The 12,905-nt window shown below is 43.8% G+C and overlaps 1 protein-coding gene across 1 annotated transcript in view; it reads left to right on the plus strand.

Annotated features, from left to right (window-relative positions):
- The window catches only part of FAM189A1 (family with sequence similarity 189 member A1), a 434,865-nt gene that overhangs the window by 157,027 nt on the left and 264,933 nt on the right, over positions 1-12,905 (plus strand). The window contains exon 2 of the mRNA XM_015543684.2: positions 10,955-11,011. The gene's annotated coding sequence lies outside the window, so the exon portion shown is untranslated. The remainder of the gene's footprint in view (positions 1-10,954; positions 11,012-12,905) is intronic.

Genomic DNA, 12,905 nt, shown 5'->3' on the forward strand with positions numbered 1-12,905 from the left:
TTGTGTATTTTAAGTATTTTTCCCATTTGGAACTGGTCTTCCATTTTATGTTCTTTTTAAACCACAAACGTTCGTCGGCTCTTGCCATGATAAGGCTGCATGAAGAAGCACCCCAAAACTCAGTGGTTGGCAGTATCCAGTCTTTGTTTTCTGCTCTGGTTTGCAGGTCATTGGGGTGGCCCCAATGTGTGCTATATGTCCATTCAGTGGCCCAGGCTGCATGTGATGTTGGGTGGCAGGCAACATGAGATGCCCCGGAAGTCCTGGGAGTGATGGCCACCTCCACCCTGTGTGGCCAAGCAAGTTCCGTGGCCAAGCCCAGCATCGGGAGAGGATGAGTACTGTATGCACTCTCATGGGAGGCTTCCATGTTACCCGTAAGAAGCATGGACTTATGCTTCTAATATGGCGAGGCCCTGGGATTGAGAGCAAAGATCCAGTCTACTATTACATACGGATTCTTTTAATATAAACATTTGAAATTTACTAATCTTTTCTGTGAGGACTCTTGATTCTGTGTCATGCCTCAAAACACTGAATTCCTTCCAAGATTGTTTTTAAAAATGCTTCCATGTTCTTCTAGGTCTTTCAGGTTTTAATTTATGATTTACTCTTTGATTACTCTGGAATTTATTTTGGTATAAAGAGTAAGGTAGAAAATAAGTTTTATTTCTTTCCAAGTGACTAACCCATTGTTCCAATGCGTTTTATTGAATAGATTTCCTTTTTCCCTTTATAGTATTTTAATTAGAATTTCATGGACTTTGTGCAATCTTTGGTCTTTCTATTTTAAAAAATGATTTTGGGGGCGCCTGGGTGGCTCGATTGGTTAAGCGTCTGACTTCAGCTCAGGTCATGATCTCACGGTCCATGGGTTCGAGCCCCGCGTTGGGCTCTGAGCTGACAGCTCAGAGCCTGGAGCCTGTTTCAGATTCTGTGTCTCCCTCTCTCTGTGACCCTCCCCCATTCATGCTCTGTCTCTCTCTGTCTCAAAAATAAATAAACGCTAAAAAAAAAAAAAATTAAAAAAAATGATTTTGGAGGGGGCGGTGCCTGAGCCTGGATGGCTCAGTCAGTTAAGCATTTGACTCTTGATTTTGGCTCAGATCATGATCTCAAGGTTCATGAGTTCATGTCCCATGTAGGACTCTGCATTGACAGTGCAGAGCCTACTTGGGATTCTTTCTTTCCTTCTCTGTCTGCCCCTTCCCCTTCATATTCTGTCTCTCTCTTTCATAATAAATAAACTTTAAAAAAATTTAAAAATGATTTTTTGTATCAAATATGAGGACTTTTATATTCTCAGTAGATATTTAAGATTTTGATATTGTTCTTCCTCATTTCATATTAGTCTTTGTGTTCTAAGTCATTCTGCCTTTTTCCTTGCTGTTATAAATGGAATATTTAATTTCATTCTCTTTTCTAATCAGTCTTTGTATGCATATAGGAAAGGTATTTTTTCTGTAGTTCATGAGCTTATATCCTGACACTGTAATGTGGGCGAGTGCTTTAATTTTCTCATCAGTGCAGTGGGGCACAAAAATCACACATGCCTTTTAGGGTTGTCAGGACACAAAGAATTAAAGTATAAAGCCTTAGTAAGTGTATGTCATACAGTCAGTGTTCACTAAATATAAGTAGTGTCATAATTTTTAAATATATTAATTTTCTAGCCATATGATTTACTGAATTCTTCTGATTGGCCTCTTTTTGATCAGTTTGCTTCAGTGTTCTAGATGGAGAAGCGTGTCATTTTCAAGTGGTAATAATTATGCCCCCTATTTCCATATTTATAACTTTTTGTTTGTTTGTTTTGTTTTATTAGCTGGTTGTATTAGTTTTCTATTGCTATAGAACAAATTACCACAAGCACAGTGGCTTAAAACAGCACAGGCTTAGTGAGTCTGGAGTTTCCATGGGCCCAGAGTCTGGAATATTTGGGTTTCTGTTCAGGGTCTGAAGGCTGAAATCAAAGTAAGACCAGATGCATTTTCATCCAGAGGCTTGATGAGGGAAAGATCTATTTGCACAGTCCTCAGGTTATTGTGTGGCTGTATGACTGAGTTCCAATTTTCTTGCCAAGTGTGAGCTGGAAGAGATCCAGCTGTTAAGAGCTGCTCTCAAGACACAGCAGCTTACTTCTTCAGGCACAGCAGAATCTCCCTCGTGTTTCAAATCTTTGATTTCACGAAGGGCCCCGACTCAGAGGGTTTGCCTGATGAGGTCAGGCCCACCCAGGAGAATCTTCCTCAAAACCAAACTTATTTTGGACCTAAGTGTGCAGAAAAATCCTTTCACCTTTGTAAAATACTGTAACCTAACCACAGGACTGAAATTCAACATATTCACAATCCCCCCCACACACTCAAAAATAGGGGATTCTATAGGAGGTGTACACCAGAAGTTAGGGATCTTGGGGACCGCCTCATAATTCTGCACACCATGCTGGTATTTTCATATTAATTTTAAATACAGGTGGCAATTGTGGGCATTTTTATTTTGTCCTATTAAACTAAGGTGTGTTTTTTTTCATAAAAAAACAGTGATTGAATTTTATCAAATGCCATTTATACCTCTTTGGAATGATAATTTTCAGTTTTGTCATATTAATATGATTAATTTTACTACTGTGTTTCCTCTTACTGAACTATCTTTTCATTCCTGGCATGAACCCCTCACCTTGTTCTTTATTCTTCTAACTGTATTGCTGACTTCTGTTTTACAACATTTTATTTAAAAATTGTATACCTCTATTTATAAGTAAAATTGGTCTGTTTCTATTCTCGTGATGTTTTACAAGTTTGTAACTATTATGCTGACCTTTGTAAGAAGAATTTGGAAAATTACCTTGTTTTTTCCCTCTGTGCTCAGAAAAAAATTAAATAGTGTTGGAAATCTCTATACTTTAAAGCTTTTGAAGAATTTTCCTGTGGCTGTTTGACCACTTTCCCAATTTCTTGGTGTTTGTAGGTACATTTGGTGTTTTGATTTTGGGGGGACTTAATTGTAGTAATTTATATTTTCCTAGAATTGTGATCACCTATGACATCCTAGGTGCTATTGATTGAATGTTTATGTCCCCCTAAAATTCACATGTCAAATCCTTATCCCCAGTGTGATGGTATTTGGAGGTGGAGTCATTGAGAGGTGATTATGTCACAAGAGTGGAATCCTCATGAATGGGATTATTGCCCTTATAAGAGAAACTCCAGAGAGCTCCCTTGTCCCATCTACCATGTGAGGCCATATGAGAAGATGGCTATCTATAATCCAGAAAGTGAGCCCTCACCAGACATTGAATCCACTGGCACTCTGACACTAGACAAAGGACACGATCCTGGACGCATTGCAGGTCTCTGGGGTCCACTACCCCACCCTCAAACAAACAACACACAATGAATCAAGGCCAGAGGGGCAGGTGGCTGGAGTCTGAGAGGCAGGGAGCAGGGTCAGAGCAGTATGTAGCTGGAGCAGGCATGTGCCCTGAGCATGAATCTGCACTCTAAGGTGAGGTGGCGTGGGGAGGGCTCAGACAATTTCCATGCTGAGCCATGAGCTGAGCCCCTTGGAGATCAGTGTTTCTAGATGCTGGATGCTTCTCGGTTACTGGCCGAAGCATACCTCTCTTGGGGAAAATTTCTCCATTTGGGGTCCACAGAACGTCACTGATTAAGAGCAAGCAATGTGTTGACAACAAAAGACTTGCAAGCCTGCAAGCATCAAAGAAAGCAAACTGCAGTAAGTGAGAGTCAACAGAAACAACAAGTGACAGACAGACTTAGATGCCTTCTTTCACTATACATCTTGGACTCTAGACATCTGCATATGAAATATTTAAAGCAGTTATGGTCAGAATCATACAGATGAGCATGCAGCCAGAAACTATCTGAAGCAAATAGTCATATTTGGGGAAAGATAAAAGCAGAACTTGTAAATACATAAAATATAAACGTTAACATTCTCTAAAGAAATGCAAATGTTCAATAGCTGATGAAACATCCTTCAGGGAAAATTGGTCATCTGGAAGGCAAACTTAAGGAACTTATTCAGAACAAAATGCTGAGTGACATGGGTATGGAATATGTGAAGGGAGAACTAGGAGATTTGGAGGATGGAATGTGCATGCGGCTGTTGGAGTCCCTGACAGAGAGACTGTAGGAGAGGTACTATTTGAAGATATATTGGCTATATAGCTTCCATAACTAATGAAAAATATAAAGTCAGTTTCAGGGGCACCTGGGTGGTTCACTTAGTTGAGCGTCTCTTGTTTTCTGCTCCGATCATGATCCCAGGGTCATGGGATCGAGTCCCGTGTTGGGTTCTGCGCTAAGCATGGATCCTGCTTAAAATTCTCTCTCTCCCTGTGTCCCTCCCTGGCTCGTGCCCTCTGTCTAAAATAACAATAATTTAAAAAAAACATAGTTTCAGAAGCACAGTACATCCCAAAAAGCATAAATAAAAAGAAATCTGCACCTACACATATGCAAAAATCTCAGAACACTAAAGGCAGAAAGTCTTAAAAATCTTCAAAGAGTAGGACAGCTTCACATTTCAAGGAACAACAGTTAAAAGGACTGCTAGCTTCCTGATGGCAACAGTGGAGGCTGGGGTCACCTGAGTGGCTTGATTGGTTAAGCGTCCAACTCTTTATTTCAGCTCAGGTCATGATCTCATGGTTTGTGAGTTTGAGCCCTGCATTGGGCTGTGTGTAGACAGTGCAGAGCCTGCTTGGGATTCTTGCTCTCTCCCTCTCTCTCTCTCTGTTTCTCTCCTGCTTGTGCACTCTATCTCTCTCTCAAAATAAATAAATAAATTTAAAAGAAAAAAAACTGTGGAGGCCAGATGACAGTGCAATAGTATCTTCAGACTGTTGAGAGAAGAAACTGTCAACTTAGAACCGTATACCCAGTCAAACTACTTTCCAAGCATGAAGGTGAAGTAAGACATTTCCAGATAAACAAAAAACTGGAGTTTACCACCAAAAGGTCTGCACTAAAGGAACTTCTGAGTCAAGGGTTCATACCTTATGGGATTGCAGTCTAGGGAAGCCTGGGGACCCCATCTCAGATTAAGGTTTTTAAATGTGTACAATGAAATAGGATTACAAAGGAAACCAATTATTTTGAAGTTTTTTAAAATCAGAATATTTTAAGGGGACCTGAGTGGCTCAGTCTGTCAGTGTCTAACTCTTTGATTTCAGCTCAGGTCACGATCTCCCAGTTTGTGGTTCGAACCCTGCATTGAGCTCTGTGCTGACAGCACAGAGCCTGTTTGGACTATTTTAAAAATGTGTTATAATAATACATTTGCTACTTTATTAACTCATTAAATAACAAAATCCAGTTGCAGGTGTAGTAACTACCCTAATTTCAGAGTAAAGAGCCCTGGTGAAAGGCTGCATCTCACAAGGCATAGTCAGGACAAATGAGTTTGGTACCAACCAGTATATGAAGTAATTTGCATCAAAGAAACATTCACTGAAGAACAGACTATGTTGCATTTCACTTGGATTTCCTTTTGACTCCTGGGTTATTTAGAATATCTTAAAACATTTAACTTTTTTCTTTTTTTCTTTCATGGGGCTATCTTTCTAATCATTTATAGTTTTGCTACTATACAGTGAGAAAATGAAAGCTATAGAATTCTTTTCTATTATGGAGGAAGTAGGCTGAGAAGGAGAGTGGCTTTCCTTGTTGACATTTTGAGTTTGATGTATTGATGCAGGCTCCAGTGGGAAGTGGCGTGGAGAAAGTCAGAACCACAGGTGAGCGTGATGGTTAGGAGAAAGAATGGTGGGTTGGGAATTGTTCTGAAGGAAGGAGGAAGAAGCCATGGATATGGGGTGGATATGAAGATGTATGTTTCCCAGAAGGGAGTTGAGATGGACATCGAAGGCTGAGGGTTTGCATGCTGGAGTGAGCCATGCCATGTGGCCCTAGGGAGACTCAGACACACAAAACCACTCAGAAAAGAAATAAAGTAGGAGGTTCAGCCACTCCATGAATCAGAAGACTTTTGCATAGCACAGGTCTGACATCTGAAAAGCTTTGAGAGACGGGGTCAGTAGACTTTTTTCATTCGGGGCAACTCAGAATATTATTTGCTCCATTTTTTTTACAACAACAGTTCTTTTGCTAACGCTGTGAACCCTGGCTTCTTAGTGGTAAATTGATACCACTGTAGCTATTAGGCACACCTGCCATATGTTTCATGAAAGAATTTAATTGACTTTCAAGTCTGCATTCTAGAAGGACTTGCTTCCCTACCTAAAATGTTGCATTACCATTTGCCTTTGAACCAGGAATGAAGCTCCAAAGAAAATTCTTGATTTGGGGCAATGAAAGAGGACAGGATTTAAAGAGCTAATTTTTTCCAGGCCTCTGTGTTCAGGCAGCAATACCAATCAAACAGGAAGACCTTTGGCTCTAAAGATGCCATTACTTCCTGGCAGTCTATTATCCCCTTTCATCACCCTCAACAGCAGGAAATTCTGTCTCATTTTTAATATTATCTCTTGCCTCTATTTAGGCTGGGTGGGAAGTGGAGAAAAAAGTGGGTTGGTGTCCTTTTAACAACTTGCAGGTGCTTGAAAAGTTAAGTCCCCCTCTCTCTCTGAACAGTATCATGCCTTTCCCATTTTTTTTTTTTTGGTCTTTTCTTTCACAGCCACTTAATCATATGTTACTCTTCTCTGACCCTCTTAAATTTCTTCATATTCTGTGTAAACTGTGGACTTTGAATAACGATATTGGCAAATTAAATGGGACAAAGGTTTCACGAGCTGCAGTAATTTCACGGCTAACTAGCTCCATGACCCCGTTCCTCACCAGAGTGGTACAAAATAAACTTGAGGAATTACTGAGCTGGCGGAACATGCAACGTAATTCTCACCAGTAGCTGGAATTGAGCAAAAAAATAGTTCAAACTCAGACCTGATCATTTCTGAGCAGAGGTACACTCCATTCTTCTCTGTTGCCAAGTGGACCAGGAGGCATCCTCAGGGAGGAGGCACTGTGGCACCTAGGCTTTGAAGACTCTCTTCCAAGCCATTCTCCATTCTCCTGTGCCTCCCTCCCTTGTTAGAGTGGGTACCGATGCTTCTAGGTCAGAGGAGCAAGGAAGTCAGCTTCTGGTGGGGGGAGACACGGGGAAAGAGTGGACATTTGAAAACAAGAATCCAATATTGCACTCTGGTTGTATTAGTGTATTAATAAGCTTGAGCTGCCATAACAAAGTACCATAGATTGGGCAGATTAACCAACAGTTAAGTTAACCTCACATTCTGGAGGCTAGAAGTCTGAGATCAGGGTTGAGTTCTGGTGAGGACCCCCTTCCTGTCTTGCAGACTGTCAAAACCTCACTGTGGGGGAGCTTGGGTATCTCAGTCGGTTGGGCATCCGACTCTTGCTTTTGGCCCAGGTCGTGATCTCATGGTTTGTGAGTTCAAGCCCTGCCTTGGGCTCTGTGCTGATGGCATGGAGCCTGTCTGGGATTCTGTCTCCCTGTCTCTCTCTACCCCTCCCCTGCTCGCTTTCTACCTCTCTCTCTCAAAAATAAACATTAAAAAAAAAACTTCACTGTGTCCCCACATGGCCTTTCCATGGTGTGTGCATATGGGGAGAGAGAGAGAGGGAGAGAGATCCTTCTCGTCCTGTAAGACCACCATCCCATCATGAGGGCCCTACCCTTACAACCTAATCTAACCCTAATTCCCTGCTAAAAGTACTACCTCCAAATACCATCACATTAGGGGTTAGGACTTCATGTGGATTTGGGGAGGACACAAACATTTAGTCCATAGTAAGTAGTTTTCTATGTTGTGTAGCAAACTTCCACAAACTTTATAGCTTAACACAACACCATTTAGTTTCTTAGGTCAGGAGTCTGGACATGGCTTAGCTGAGTCAACGGGTCAGGGTCTTACAAGGCTGCAGTCAAGGTGTTGCCAAGGTAACATCATTTTAAGAGGTGCTAGATAGGATCGCAGGAGTGTAAATTATATTGATAATTACCATAATTTATCATTGATTATCATATTGATAATCAAGGCTACAGGTCATCAGGGATCATCTCAGGATTTCCATGCCCCACTGAGTCTGATGATTTTATTTTTTTCCTTTGTATAGGGGAATTGAATCCACCCTCAATTAGTTATTAATGTTCTTAGAAATGTAGTTTTCCCCAGTAAAGCAAATTGTCCATATTTGTTGGAAATAAAATTATTTGAGGGAATTCATAGAATGATAACTTTATGATGGAAGTAAGGAAAGTCAAGAATTCATACTGTGGCCTTAGTTAAGTGATATTCACTTCCTTTGTGTTTATAAATGGCTGCTCTTTGGAGGTTTGTGGGTTTCCAATAATATTTCTGTTACGAGTCACTTGGTCACTATAGACATTTGATACTTTTATAAACTTCAGCTTAGGAGAGATCAAAGAGTTCTGTCTGAGCTTATTAAACATGCCTTGAGAGATCTGGTCATAGTTTAGGGATTTAGTGGGGCCCCATGTACTCATGAACTCAGAGGCCCTTCCTGAGTGAGGAGGCATTGGGCCATGTCTTAAAGAATAGGTAAAATTTTATATGGTGGAAGTGAGAAGTAGAAGGCAGAGTATAAAAGGACATTTTCTGGGAGGCATGCTTTCCCATCCTCTATCCAGGTTTTGTCTGGATGAGGCTGGTGTTGGTATGAAGGGAAAACAGAGGACACTCTTTGGAAGTCACATCCTAAGGAGATGGCAGGGTCAGAGCCAGCTGGGCCAAACCACCTCCAGGATTTGGGTTTTAGTGACCAGGAGGAGGGATGCCACAGTGTCAGGAGAGATGACAAGAGGGAGACTGTGTTGGATACAGATGGGAAAGAGAGAGGTCATAGGCATTGTGGAAGAAGAACGAGGGACTGGGCTCAACAAGACACAGGAGAACAGTAGTCAAGGGTTTCTGTACAGGTTGCAGCTGGGGGGCATCATGAAGAGAGATTTGGGAGATGGGAAAATGTTTGTAAATAATATTGTCAATATTGACTTATTTGCAGGATGCATGCATTGAAGAAAATATACATATATGACATGCTTGGGAGCAGAGTGCCCTGTTGATCTCTCTCTGATTCATTTGTGTGTGTGTGTGTGTGTGTGTGTGTGTGTGTGTGTGTGTGTGTGAGAATAAGGTTCACAAGTCTTTCCTATTAAAGACCAGATGTGTTCCTATGAAAGACCAGATGTCCAGATGTGTTTGGAATCCCACCTGAGGCTGGTGCAGGGTGTGAGAGAGACTGTTGGGTCTAAGACTTGGCCTCACCCACTGCAGAAGTGTTTGCCAAGGGGACCTTGGGGGTCTATTCAGCTAGATACTCTCTTCTGGGGACTGATTCAGTCCTTTTGGAATTCCAGGGGGAAGTGCACCAAAGCCCTCCATCCCAGGGCCCAACTGACTGGTCCATACCCACAGCAGAAAGTTGGGGTGATTTATCTTTACAAAAGACCTTGTAAGAAAATCCCTTACTTGTAGTGGGGCCTCCCAGCATATTTCCCTGTCAAAGGGGGAGCTGCAGCCCTCTCCTCTTTATTGTGTGTGGTTGGATGTTGGCCTGTCTCTGGAATTTGCATCTGAGCGACCAGGAGGAGGGGTGCCATTGTGGGAGGTAGAGACGATAAGAGGGAGACTGGGTTGGGGAGGTAGAAATTGCAGGTGCATTTTTGGACATGTTGAGGTGGAGAGTGACACCAGGAGCAGTGCCCGGCAGGCAGTGTGATTCCGCAGTCAGGGACCGACCTGCAGGAGGTGTTGGTGGATAGTGTTAGAGGATCCCCAATGACAGATGGCTCAGGCAGAGCCGGAGCCTGAGTAGAGGTCTTGGGAAGTGGGAAGGGGAGGGAGACGTGGAAGGACAGCATGGAGCAGAGGATGGCAGCCAGAGAAGGGAGAGTGTCAGGGGAGTGACACAGAGCCTAGAGGACAGTGTGCCACCCATAGGTAGATGTGGTCAGCCTCCTGTCTTCAAGCCGAGATCGCTGTACTTGTGTGTTGCACTCAGGGACCCTTTATGTGACCTTGGGAAGTGTGTCTGCCAGTGGCAAGGGCTGAAGCCACACTGTAGTGGGGAGAGAGCGGCTGTGTCTCTCTGATCTGTCTGCCCTGCCTGGACCCAAGGAGACTGGGAATTTCAGGATCAGCATCCAGTGTCTGCCTCAGGGAATGTGGGCTTGGAGCAGCCTGGGGGAAAGGTTGGCCAGGAGCTGAGGGGTGGTTCTCCTGAGAACAGAAGACATGAGGGTGTTCCTGTGGTTAGGGCTACCCAGAGGGGAGGGGCCAACAGAAGGGAGTGGCTGCCAGAAGATGTTCTGGAGGAGACAGCTCTGTGGGTCCTGGGGCAGCAAAGCCTGGGGGGCTGGCTTGGGAAAGAAGCGAGCAGCTCAGAGTCAGCATGTGGAAAGCCGGGACCTCATCTGGTGGCACCCCTTCCTGGTGAGGTGGGAAGCTGGCTGGGGACCAAGCGTGTGAAAGGGTAGAGGGGGGCCTGGTAGGTCTGCTGTACCCAGCACCCATGCACAGAAGGCATGCGCTCAGGTGACATGCAAAGGGGGTGGCTCTGCCTTTTCCCAAAGTAGTGTTTTCAGTCCTCTCTGTGATTTTTAAGTCACAGGGCTAAATGACTCACAGGACCAGAGGGGAATAAGTGCCCGATGGAGACACTTTCAGAAAGCACATTTGTTCTTGGGCCTGTCCATAAAGAACATAAGTGACCTGTCAGGACCTCCTGGTGGTCTCAGAGGCCCGTGTGCTGCAGGATCTGAACGTCGGGATGGACCACACACCTCATGGTCACCCAGCTCATGTATGTGGGCCATATTCTAGAAGTCATCCTTCTTTGGGTTGATCAGCTAATACTGTGTTTTGATCATCTGTTAACGGATTCCAAAGAGTCTTACCTTCCTGCACTGTCTGTCCTTTCAGGTGCTGCTGTCAGGACTCATTGGCGTCGTCTCCTGGAAGAGGCCTCTCTCCCTCGTGGTAAGTCCGCACGCAGTCTCCATGGTGGCCTTGGAGCAGGGCCCTCCCCATGGAGATGTGAGTGCTTTAAGGGCAATGGCAAAGAATTCTGGCTCTGTGCAGAAAACAGGATGCAGACCTTCATGAAACTGGCACTTGTCAATGCAGACGGGCACGTAGTTAACAGCCACCGTGCATCTTCCCTCCGTACATCTGAGGGTAGCCCTCAGGTGTCTGTCTGAGATGCTCATGTGCCATCTTCGCGATGGTTCTCTTTGGGTGCCCTCCTCCAAGGACATGCCAGAAACAAAGACATTGTAAGAAGTGTAGATGCAAGCGTTTTCTCTAGGTGTGTGAACATGTTCGTGCATATACATATGCATGCGTATGACCACAAAGGCAGCACATATTTTATCAGAGTTCAAGACATGTTGGCTGTTTGTATGTTTTGGAGACTGAAACTTGTGAGTGTAAGAGGAGACATTTATTTGAGTAGAAGAGTGCAGGGGTACTGCTTGAACCCTTTCTCTCATTGCTATGTCACTGTGTTGGGGAGGAGGGGCAGGCCTCACGGGGGATGGAAAGGAAATGATGGTTTTTCTCTCTGAAAAGTACCCCAAGCAAATTCATGTCTATTGATTTGTATGCGTGTTTTTCTCAGTGTATGCATTAATATATTTATGTGTCCGTGTCAGGACCAGACGAAGAGGTTTTCTAGGTTTTGATGGATAATGAAAAAACATGGTGTGGCCTCTTTGTCTTTTGTAGTAATCAATTATTTAAAATCCCTTCTTTAAGTGATTAGATTTGGAGATAATGACATGTACTAAATATTAATGGAAATAGAAAAAACCCACAAGTCTGCCTGTTGTAAACACCTCCTCCTCATGAGAGTTACCAGGGCGTCCTGAAGAGGCATGGGGAAGAGAAGGAGTGGCATTAATTCAGTGAGCCTCTTCTCCTATGACCCATCGAGAAATTTTCTTTGCAAAAAAAGATGGTTTTTTTTTATGTAAAAAGTTTCAAACATGCATAAAAGTAAGAGAGGCTAGTATAATAAATCCCCGTGTAGCCCCCATCTGTCTTCCATAAAGATCAACACTGGCCTGTCTTGTTTCATCCAAGCCCCTTGCTGGAGTATTTTAAAGCTAATGCCAGCTAATGTATCAACAAGCTGACTCTTATGCAGAGGGAAATGGTGGTGGACACACCAGCTGTGGGGCCTGATGTCCTTTGGCTGTGCTTTTGGGTGTCCTTTAGGGACATGGAGGGACAGCTTGCTCCATTCCTCCTCACCTGTCCTCGCAGTGCAGGCAGAGGAAGGCCTCTGAAGGCAGGCAGAGGATGCCAAACAAGAAGAAGCCACAAATCCTTTGGGTGGGTGTGTGGGCAAAAAGACAAGAGGAATGGCACCCATCACTCAGCCACGCTTCACACCTGCCCCCACACCTGGCCCCAGGATGGAGATTCTCATGAGTTTGTGCATTTTATTCTGAAGGATGCTGTGCAGTTTATAGCTGACAAGAAGTCAGAACTCCTTATGGATGTGGCTCAGGTGTGTCCTGGGGAAGCCAGAGCAGTAGGGTGGGGTGTTAGGGACTCACCCTAGGAAGCAGGATGAAACACCAGACTGGGATACCACAGCAGAACTTTCAAAATGCCTGTCCACTAATCCCTGTCCGTTGGTGTAGAACCAGCTGCTCTCTGGGCAATGGTCAGCGTTTCCTCCCATTGATTTATTTCTGCCCAAGCCCCAGATAGAAGAGAAGGGGGTCCCCTAGTTTGACTGACCACTTTCCTTACTTAGGTTTGTAAGGGGGTGGCTTAGGATAACACTAGGTGCTATAATAAATCCCAGACTTTCAGTGGCTTAACATGACACAACTTTGCTTCTCGAGTGGGCATTCCAGGCAGT

Source organism: Panthera tigris, chromosome B3 (assembly GCF_018350195.1).
Source record: "Panthera tigris isolate Pti1 chromosome B3, P.tigris_Pti1_mat1.1, whole genome shotgun sequence".
Taxonomy (NCBI): Eukaryota; Metazoa; Chordata; class Mammalia; order Carnivora; family Felidae; genus Panthera; species Panthera tigris.